This window comes from Anser anser (genome assembly GCF_964211835.1).
Source record: "Anser anser genome assembly, chromosome: 9".
Classification (NCBI taxonomy): domain Eukaryota; kingdom Metazoa; phylum Chordata; class Aves; order Anseriformes; family Anatidae; genus Anser; species Anser anser.
In genome coordinates, this window is record NC_139729.1 from 14,372,781 (window position 1) to 14,384,426 (window position 11,646).

The 11,646-nt window shown below is 41.3% G+C and overlaps 1 long non-coding RNA gene across 3 annotated transcripts in view; it reads left to right on the forward strand.

Annotated features, from left to right (window-relative positions):
- Positions 1 to 8,668, forward strand: part of LOC310904436 — a 46,223-nt gene extending 37,555 nt beyond the window's left edge. Inside the window, exon 4 of one of the 3 annotated variants that reach the window (XR_014588331.1) lies at positions 5,359 to 8,164. This is a non-coding gene — a long non-coding RNA (uncharacterized lncRNA). The other 2 variants (XR_014588332.1, XR_014588333.1) reach the window with 2 other exon arrangements.
- The last annotated feature ends 2,978 nt before the right edge of the window (positions 8,669 to 11,646 follow it).

Below are 11,646 nucleotides of genomic sequence, written 5' to 3' on the forward strand. Positions count from 1 at the left end.
CAGCAAGTTCTCTTTCTGTCTCTGAGTCTGCAAACTTCATTTTGCTGAGTGGGATTCCTGGATAATAATAATTCCTGGAAACTTCTGTCTTTGAAGGCAGGAAGCTATCATTGCCAACTTGTGTTGCTAATTGACTTGCATGCTTCTCTTTTGTTTTTGTCCACTGAACCTCTGTATGCCATTAATGCCCTCACCCCCAGCCTCTGTGTTTGGAATCACGAGCAGATGATGACAGGAAGAGCTGTAAGTTAGACAATCTACAGCAATGCCCTTTCCTTATGAGACAGTAACAAGCATCCCCAACAGTTAGCTTAGGAACTTGTCAGTTTTCCTTTATACTTCACTCATGGAGCATGTGTGGGAATAAAACACATCCTCTTGACATCTAATACAACCATAACAGAAATACAACGTGGGCATCAGGTTTTGCAAATGGACTTTTTCCAGTTTACCTCAATGCACTTGCCCTTATCAAAACTTCATTGACCTAGGAACCCTTTGCTTTCACACAAAATAGATGCAAAAATGATGCCAAGTTGAAATAGGAGCCCCATTTTTCAATTATGTCGAAAGACTGCCAGCTGGGGAAGAACAGGGTATCTCGTTCCCGGCGTCACTCTTTATACCACGAAGCTGAAGAAAAAAATCATCGCTGCTGGAATCATCTCTGCCAGCCTCAGCTGGCAAGGAGCAAGGTACACACTGAAAGGATGAAGACAGTGGCCTAATTATTTTCGTGTCAGTGATACACTGAGCGGACTCAGTTTACCAGGGAATAAACAGAGCTTTCAAGGGGTTGGGGACAGCTGAGGAGAATGCTCTTTTGATATAAATCTTCCAGCACTCTTGTCACATGCATAAGTGCTATGAAAGCAGCATGTATATGGACGATGGTTGCTGCAGCTCAGAATACATTACTGATCTCTTTACAAACTCAGTTTCACAGGAAGAATAGATCCAGTGTAACAAAGCCCATCTTGACTCACTTGCACAGAGACGGGTTCTCACTCTCAGAGCTGTCATGGTGAGGTACAGTTGGTACAAGCCAGTAATGCTTCAAAAATGCCTGACACCACTTATCTATACAGAAAACTTGTAGAAATACAACCCTCAGAGCCTATGCAGTCTACGAATATGCGCTTATTAGTAACTTGTCCTTATTTACCATGGACATGTTTGAAAGTAATTGTTTAGGTGGATAGCTGATTATTTTGTTTCCAGATTTCGGTTCACTTTAAGACCTGCACCCACTTTAGGCTCTGCTTCATATAGGCTGCAGCTCAGCAGAGTACACAGCAGCTGCAGCACCAGCATTCACTCTCTGTCCTTGGTGTCTGTGTCAGGTTGTACACCAGCTACAGTCTGCTGGGAGCCAGCTGGCTCCCGGGGCATGCAGACGTGGGCACAGCAGTGCAAGTGCAGCTGGCTGCACTCGTGGCTCCAGGAACAGGAGCTGGATTGAAGCATGAACCAAGAGCAGTGTCTGCCGTGACGACCCCACTTTTGAGGGTTTTGTTTTGTTTCATTCTTAATCTTTGCTACTGTAAGTTACTAAATAAGTAAACTAAAGTAAACTAAAAGTAGTAGTAAAGTAAATTTTAGTAAGTAAACTAAAATTTTATTAGAGACGGGCAGAGACACTCACTATTTACTACTGACAAAGCAATTACAATAGGGCAAATAAAGAGTCATCTAACCCAGAATTCAATTTATGGACGTAAGGTACTACTTTCATACCAAGACCAGCTTACAAAATCTAGTTACTTCAGAAAATAAACTAGCATCAAGAAGACATGAAGAATTAAGAGTCAAGGTCCCCAGAGCAAGCAGAACATCCTCGTAATCACACTGCATGTCCAGCTGTGCAAGCTATGAGAGCACCCAGCACTTGCAAAAAAAAAAAAAAAAAGTGTGAAGGATTACTTCATTTTGCGGAAGTAATTGTCAAAAACCAGCAGTGTGTAAATAACCAGGGTGAGCAGGGAATAATAACAGCATTGCATACTCCAGGGGTTTAGAAAAACATGAAAACTTTGGGTTAATATACAAACCTTCTTGTTGCTAGTTGCAGACTTGACACATTAGCTATTCACATGAAGCTTCTGAAAAAGTAGTAATGTTCTTATCCTGAAAATATGACATATTTTGCTTGGTAGAATGAACTATGTTCTAGGTACTCCTTCGACTCCTTAGATCCATAGCTGTAGGAAGAACTTCTGCTTAAGATTTTTAACACATCTGCTAGCTAACTCAGAAACTGAAGTGTAAAATCCAGGGCACCAGAAGATTTGAAATATTCTTAATTTTATGTGGTGGCTTAACATCAAGTATGAGAGAACACAGACAAAACCACTGCTTATATCAAGATAAGCAATACGGTATTTTTATTTCATTAATGCCTTGTGGATCAGTCTCAGTGAAGCGTCACTCTGCACAGAGCCACAAAGCAGAATAGCATACTGTAAATGAAGGCATCAACTAAAGAATGTATTTTCCTGTGGTGGAGGGCTATGAAACATGAGGGGTTTCTTTAAACGTAGCCTAACTTCATCATAAAAATGTTTTCTGGCTTGTTTAATGAGGGAGGTAGCCACAATAGGATTTTTCAATGTGCAGCATCGGGATAATGTAAAATAGCCCTATTGAATGGAGTTTCACTGTATAGTACTTCCCTGGATATTACTCAACAGTAAGAGAAACGTAATTTATGAAGGGGGGGGGGGGGGGGGAGGCATGTTTACCTAGCAGAAGTTTTATCTAGATTGGATAGCATGAGAATGGTAATTGAAAATGAGGGGGAGGCCACTGATTTGGTAGGTTAGGCTTTGCACTGAAAAGTGACATGTATTCAGAACTGTCCAAACCAGACATAGGTAAACTCCATTTCCCTGTACTTACTCACATCATGTGGTCAGCCTTGTGGCTAATGGCTAATTAACAATTAAATAATTGACTCTTGCTGTTGGGATTGGTGACACAGGAGCAGAGGATTGTTATGAGCAGGGTTTGTCACAGACAAATCATGTGGCAGGAGGCCTGGCAGCAGAGGGGACTAAGAAAGTTTTAGGTATAGGCTTGACAGAGAGTGAAGACAGGGAAGAGCAATTTTAATCATTTTTAGTGAGTGTAGAGTTCTTCTAATTCTAATAAAGTTCTGACAGTAGTTCTTGAAGAAACTAATTCCCTGTAGGTTCTTATTATCACATAAGTGTCAGCACTTGGCTGGATTACTTGAACTTTCCAAGCAGAATATATTGGTAGGCAAACAGAAATCATGGATGAGCATTACCACAGAGGAGGTGCAAAGAGCACTGGATGCTCACATTTTCTTTAAAATGTCATGGAAATGTCTGTCAGATAATTATCACTTTTCTGCAATAACTCCTCAAGCCTTTTGTCTCTGTCATTATAAGCACTTGGACTAGGAACTGTCAAGCTGAATTTATTAATCTTAGTGGATATTTCTGCTTTAAAGTGCTTCAAATGTGGATTTTAGTGAGACAGGTATCTATCAGAGCAGAAGTGTAGAATCATTACCATTTGAAAGGGTCTCAGTGTTGTTAATTTTAATAATTTTGAACTACTTCAAAAATGCTGTTAAAAGTGACAATGCTGAATGGAATTCAGCTGTCGAACGCTACAGCTTTTCAAAAAGAGCTTATGTCTCAAAAGAAGAAAACTACCAACTTCAGGGCTTTTGCAAATTGTATTTCTTTCCCTATAGCAGTAAGGACACTTCTTTCCAAAGAAATAGTTGGGAATTGCAGCTGATGTAAATTGGACTATGTATGTCTATATAAAATGAACTCCTGGCTTATGAGCTGGTGTATATAAAGAAAGAACAAGCTTATTGCATAAAAGAAGAGTACCACCAAAGACTTTTAAACACTCATCCTAAAGATTCAGTGTAGAACCACGTGCCAGCAGCTCCTGGCCTGCTGCCTACACTTGTTTGAATGCAGGAGTTGGTGGGACAAGGGAAACTGGTGTTCAGCTTCCAGACCCAGAGATGAGTTTGAGGTCAAAGAGGTGCAATTTTTACTGCATTCACAGTCAGGCTAGAATCAGGATTTTAATCACATCGTTAATGGAACTTAAAACCTATAGCGGCACGAGGTTTCACTCATTGATCATCAAGCCTTTGTGCTTGGAATGTGCCAGCCCAGTAGTGCAGAGATACCTGGCAAACGCTGGGGATCCAATAGGACATCGACAGGTGTAGCATGTGTGTCTGCTACGGACCCTTCTGAGGCTATGTTCATCTGTCCCAGAAGGGTTTTTCAGCACCAGAACGATTCACAGAAGACAGACAGATGGTACCATCTGTGTAGTCTTCTGATTTTCAGCCGTAGCGCTGGCTACAGTGGCACTGGATGCATCTTTTATTTAGGAATAACTCGTTCTGTTTATGTTGCCAACTGATTCACATTTAAAATTGTCCTAAAAATTCCCAGGGCCTGTGGTCGACTCCCTGCTTCTTTTGTGGTGCTCAGGAAGCTTGTTTTGATGGAAATGAGTCACATCCTTAGAGCATGCTTCGCTCATTACATTGCCAAAGCAGAAACAAAGCAGAAACAGAAGAAAAAAATGTACATGGGGAGAATTACCAGGCCAAATGCTTAGAAGTGACACAAAATAACTGGAAGCAAACTTAGAAGAAAAAGTGTTTAATAGTCACCATTTCAGCAAGCAGCACAGGAAAAATAATAAATTGGACTGTGCTATGATTCTTAACAACATATGCATCTCTTATCCTATCCTTATCTTCATTTGGTTGGATTTTTGAAACTTTGCATAGTATCTAACAATACGGTAAAACAAACTGATAATACTTTAGGTGAGGCAATTATTCAGCTAACAGAGGAATGTCAACTTTTGTTTTCCCCCCAGTAAGGGTTGTTTCAAGATGAAGTTAAACTAGCTTTTTATTTTCCATCCCAAGTTTCCATGGAAACAGCCTGTAATCATGATACTTGCAAGCAGCAACTACCCATTCAACTTCACACAATATTCAGCTACTTTGAACATTTTTGCCACAATTTTGACATCCCTGAAATGTCCAACAATTGTTTTCGTACATTTTTACTACCAGCGCATAGTTATTTGGGGATATTTCTGTTCATGAAACCTTCAGTGATGTAGCAGCACTGTAATATGTACAAGCGTGTGTTGTGTGTGTACGTGCAGACACACACATATGCACATCATATATTTATGATGAACATCCTCTGGCACATCCCAATATAAATCTTTATTTTACAACTTCTTATGAGTGAATGCCATTCAGGCAAATTTCCATTTCAGAGATTTCTCTTGTGCTGATAATTTTAAGTTTCAGCTATTTTTCTTCAATTGTAGCCAAGAAGGTGGCTGTGGAAGAAATGAATATTTTGTCTTCACAGAGAAGACTCCTAAAGCTGTTTCACTGGAAAACACTGGAACATTTATTCTGTAGAGTACATGGATCGATGCCTTGCTGTCACAGAAATGGCTTTTTGCTGTCCTACTGTTAACTCAAATTTGGCCAAGCTTTAATCCTCTGAAAATTTTCAGCTTTTGAATACTCAGTCTTGCCTTGCTAAAATTCCTAGCTTAAATATGCTAACATTTCCATCCGCACAAAGCATTATTTAGTCCATGAGAACTCGTACATGCTGCCTGGCTGCACGTGCACCATCCCCAAGTGACTGAGTATACATCAGCCTAGAGCTCCAGATCTGAACGGCCCATGGTCCCCAATTGCCTTTGCTCAGGTCCTGTGTAGACTGGGGACGAGAACTGAAAGCAGAAAGAGAGAAGGAGAGGGAGAAGGACTCTCTTGTGAGACTCGCACATATAGCTAGCATTAAACAGGTACACAAAGGCTTTGCAGAGTAAGGATGCATTGCATGGTTTTAACAAAACCATTTTCCTGAATCTCCCAAATCGCATACCTTGCAAAATTAGTCAATCCTCTTCTATTTCCATCCATCCTATCCACCTTACATACCCAGAACATCTTCATCTGGAGTTATAAATCCAGAATATAGCTTTTGGTTGACCTGAGTGAGCGGTCAATATTGGAATACTGTCAGTTGTTTCCCGTTAGAAGAACCTGAGACTGGAGTAGGGTATTACTTTGATATAGCCCTTTTGATTTACAAAGAATATACAAAGGTCCCTTTCCTTGGACATGGTAGAAATTAAGCAAAGACAGTTGCTTTACACATACATCCGGTTTCTTTCAGTTAGCCCTTGGCCAGACAAGGTTGTTCTGGTTATAATCCCAAAGCTGGTCCTGATTGCCTCGTTAGCTTTCTTTGGGTTGTCTGTCAAATCCTCTGGTGTTCTTGCTGTCCAGGACAGACATGCACAGCGCTATCAGACAGTGTCAGCCTGCCTACTGCTGCACGTGCATGCAGCTGTCAGTGAAATCCCCTCACCCACGCAGCCTGGATTGCTGAGCACCGTTGTCTGCAGACTGTATTTTAGGTGGTGGCTCTTTCACCATTATGTTCCATAAAGAAATGAAAAGTCTTTTCCATTTTCCACAGTCTATCCCTTAAAGAAATATATGTTTCCTACATTTATTCTGCGTAAACGTCAACTGTTTATAACCATGGATTCCAGAAAGCAGCCCTCGCTAACCGGGAATAATTTTTAAGCAAAAGAAAAAATACCAACAGAAAAATCCCTGCATGTACACCAAAGTTAAACGATTACCTTGTGCAAAAATGAATGCACCGTTAACAAGAATTGCTAGCATCAGATGTGTTTAAAATATACGTAAAACATGGGAATAGCAGACAAGTATTCACATTTTCTTTTTCCCTTCCAAATTCTAGAAAAAAAAATCCTAATACTTGCAGACATACTCTTGCACTAAAGCAAACATTTTTGGTGATTTCTGTAAAAGTACTGTTACATAGTTTTCTGTAGGTTGGAGCATGGGCAAGGCTAGCTCACATCTGCCTGCAAAAGACTGCATAGACTCCAGCAATTAACTTCTTGCTGCTCAGTGCTTGTTTGCTGTGAATAGTATATAGAAGCTTAAAATTTGCCTCCATTTAGTGGAAAAGAAATGTAACCAGTAGAGTAAGGATTTCACCTAGTGGGTTTATATTTATCTGTGTGATAACAGAGTAGAGTTGAGCTGATTTGTGGTGCCTTGATATTTAAACACATTTCAAATTCTGTTTTAATTTCATGCTAGTCTTTAATACTGTAATTCCTAGCTTTCAGATTTTTGTTTTGAATTAATATCAAGATTTTATCATGTTTTCTGTTGCATGCTTTCAGTTCCTACTGCAATGGAAATAGTGTTTAGTCTGGTTATTTAATTACATATATTAATTACTTTTATCAGACTGTGCTTTGGAATTAAGAGCCAAGTTGAATGCCTGTAAAAAACCAAACATGTAAAACATGGAGAGGGGAGAGCTGAGGCATAGCATACTTTCCTTATGCTAGCTATGCATAAAGTAGACATGCACCAAGTGAAAATACTTCTGATACTCATAAAACAGAATCAAAAGCAATGGTTCTGCTGGATAATGCAGCTTTCATTTCTGAGTTTGGGTTAAAGCTCTGCTACAGCTTGTGTCCACATGGATTATTTTTCTCAGAGGCTTTTGTGTACCTGATTAAAGTACCTATGATGGGCTTTGTCATTATGGAAATGGATGTGTTCTATACATAAACCTCTGCATAATTAAAATCCCATAAAAAGGGAGGAAAAACAGTGCTATTGAGAAAGGGAGAGAATCAGAAAAAATGTCATTCTGAGATATTTTTATGTCCTTTATGCATCAGCAGGGTTCTAGCAAATGCCCTTAGAAAATCAGAACATGTTTACACATTTATTCATCCACATACCACCTATTCCGTTGTGTTTGGTACCCAAAGTATTTGATCAAAAAATACACTTTCCAAGACTTTTAATAATGGAGAGAGTTCTAAGGCCTTCAGATGGCATTTTGATCTCATGGAACAACAAAGTTAAAAAAAAAAATAAGGAGGAGGAGCATGAGAAGAGCTTCTGAATGGTGATGAAAGGAGTAGGAATGGAAGAAGCCAAAAATAGGAAATGCTCACAAATAATTTTATAGTATTTATCAGTCTTACTGAGGGCAATCAAAACTACTTTTCAGTCATTAAATCTATTTTTCAGTCAATATTTTTTTCCTTACAGGCTTATATGAGACTCTTCTGCACAATATAGACAAGCTGTTAAGATATATTCTGAACTAACATGACTCTCCACACATCTCCACTGAGAAGTTGCATGCTAGAATGTTCTGTTTCCTTTGGAATTTCTGTCTTGGGCTTCTGAATCACAGACAATACAATTCAAAAGAATCGGGAAAAAAAAGCCAGCAAACAAAGTATTAAGAAGACAGTAAATAACCAACCAGCTATTTGTACACAAAGGTGGAAAACAGTTACCCAGGTGCAAGTAATTGTCATACTAGTGCAATAGCTTCTAGATGCCACTGGGTGGTGGCTATCCAAGACAGTTATCTTCCTCTTCAAGGCAACTCCATAGGTTTTGTAGGTGCACAGATTTCCAGAGCAGTTCAAACAATTCCACAAGACAGGTGGTAGCAGAGAAAATTCTTAGCAGTGCAGAATAATGGGGGAGTTGCAAGATTATGATTAAAAAAAAAAAAAAAAAGAATATTCCACAAAACATGAGAATTAATTTTGGAGCAGCTATTCTCTCTCTACAGATGGCATCTTTCCCTCTACTGTCATTATCATCACTTTCTTATAATTAAAAATCGAGGCATCTCCAACAGATGTATTGAATTGTCTAACATTATGTATGCTGAAGCATTTTTTATCATTATTGTGGTTGCAGTAGTTGACCTCTCATTCCCCACATAGGTCTCTCTCCTAATACCTGTACAAATCACAATCAAAGAAAAAGTATTGCGTTGTAGTGCTAGAGACCATAGTACCAAGTCACCATTATTCTCACTCTTGTCTAGATATTAATGTTGGAATTCTGTTTGTAATGTAGTTGTCGATATAATACCTCTCTGTACATTGTAGTATTCCTCTGCAGCTGACCAGCATGACTGATGTAAGCCAGTTTGCATTTCTGGAAAGTGTATTACAGTAAGTGGGAGGCATCTGAGCATAATAAGAAAAGTGCAAACTGTCCTCCCTGTCATAAAAGTCAGCAAGCTGTGAATCAATTTGCAATTCTGCTATGGAGAACATTATCAGTTGTACATTTTGCTACGGAAACCATGACGTATGAGAGAAACATCAGAAATGTAAAGTCTTTGTTTTTATTATTTTTTTTCCATCTTTTCCTATTTTTTTCTCAAACACATTTATATGTTTGTATTTTAGTGGTTGACAAGAGTATAACTAACATATGAGACTAATAATTGCACAAACCAGACAGTGATTAGCTTATATGTGTTGCCAGTGTGCAAGAGTTCACATTGCTGCTTTGTCATGTTTTTGTTTCAGCTGGAATATTTTCCACTTTACACTTTGAGACAAGTTAAAACTTACACTATAGGTGTACTTTGTATAATGCTGTTTGGTAATGAATAGTAATACCCCTCAGGTTTTTATTAATGCACTGTGGGATGACAGAAAAGGGTGTTAATTGTACTGCATATCCCTGAGCATGGGAAATTTTAGTGAAACGAGTGAAACAAGTTCCCCAAGTTCATCCCCTATGGCCATCCATTCTCTTCGGTAATATTAGTCATGGTGCCTGTGAAGAGCACCTCTGAATTAAGGACACTGTTTGTCTGGTCTCTCCTTGTACAAATCTTTTGTTCAGGCTGCCTCCCAATGCTTACCAAGTCGTTTCCTTAACAGGTGTTGAATACTGCTGACTATTCATAGAATCATTAAGGTTGGAAAAGACCTCCAAGATCATCTGGTCCAACCATCACCCTACTACCAATGTCACCCACTAAACCGTGTCCCTAAGCACCACATCCAACCTTCCCTTGAACACCCCCAGGGACGGTGACGCCACCACTTCCCTGGGGAACCCGTCCCAACGCCTGACTGCTCTTTCTGAGAAGAAATGTCTCCTCATTTCCAACCTGAACCTGCCCTGGCACAACCTGAGGCCATTCCCTCTAGTCCTATCACTGGTTACCTGCGAGAAGAGGCCAACCCCCAGCTCCCCACATCTTCCTTTCAGGCAGTTGCAGAGATCAGTGAGGTCTCCCCTGAGCCTCCTCTTCTCCAGACCAAATAACCCCAGTTCCCTCAGCTGTTCCTCACAGGACTTGTGTCCCAGGCGCTTCACCAGCTTCGTAGCCCTGCTCTGGACACGCTCCAGGGCCTCGATGTCCTTCTTATAGTGAGGGGCCCAAAGCTGAACACAGCACTCGAGGTGCGGCCTCACCAGAGCAGAGCACAGGGGGCCGATCACCTCCCTGGTTCTACTGGCTACATTAAAATGCCTCATCCGTCTCTTCATCCTGGTTTGGTGGTCTGTAACAGCCCCCCACCAGGATGTCTGCCTTGTTGGCCTTCCCCCTAATCCTTATCCATTGGGACTCTACCTTATCATTCCCAACCCCAAGCTTAACAGCATCGAAACACTCTCTAATATAGAGAGCCACGCCACTTAGTTGCCTGTCCCTTCTGAAGAGCTTGTAGCCATCCACTGCAGCACTCCAGTCGTGGCAGGGTCCCACCACGTTTCAGTGTTGGTGACTAGGTCATAGTTTGTCTGCCGCACGACTTCCAGCTCCTCCTGTTTGTTGCCCATGCTGTGTGCACTGGTGTAGATGCACTTCAGTTTTGCCATTGCCCTCACCCCAAACCCTGGCATTGCTCCACCAGGCTCATCTCTATTGAGCCTCATTTCCTCCTCATCCCCCTTTATACCTAGTTTAAAGCCCTCTCCATGAGCCCTGCCATCTCCCGGGCTAGAGTCCGTTTCCCCCTTTGGGATAGGTGGGACTCATCGACAGCCATCAGGCCAGGTGCTGAGTAAACCTCCCCATGATCAAAAAACCCACAAAATTCCTGTGACGGTACCAGCCTCTCAGCCGTGTATTGATCAGCCAGGCCTTCCAGGTCCGCTCAGTATCCCTCCCAGCCACTGAAGGGATGGAGGAAAACACCTCCAGCACACCCACTCCATCCAGTAACCGCCCTGATCCCCTGAAGTCCCTTTTGACAGCCTTCAGGCTTCTCTCAGCAATTTCATTGCTGCCAGCCTGAATTATCAGTAAGGGGCAATAAATGGAGGGGCGAACAAGGTCAGCAAGTTTCCTGGTACTATCCCTTGTGCCTTTTGCTGCGAGTGCAGGTGGTTTTGCACGTTGTGTTTTTAAGGGCTGACAAGATGAATTCTGCCTGGCCAGGGCTTAGGCGTCTCTGGGCAAAATTCACCTGGCACACATTGCTGCCTTGTCCTGTCCTCAGCAGGTGCTTAGTGCTTTACAAAAAGGTTAGCTCTAGACATTTGGAGATAAATCTGAGTGTTTTGTCTGAGGTTCAAACTATGACCTTGTCAGAACTTAACAGGTCTGAAGGTTGCGGAGGCGGACTTTCACCCAGCGGCTGGAAGATGGGGAGTGAAAGAGCTCCCCGGCTCAAAAATCACAAAAAACTTTTATGCTTGCACCGCTCAATCCGCTTCAGGTCCGTACCCCGCTCGGTACAGCCGTTCTGAGC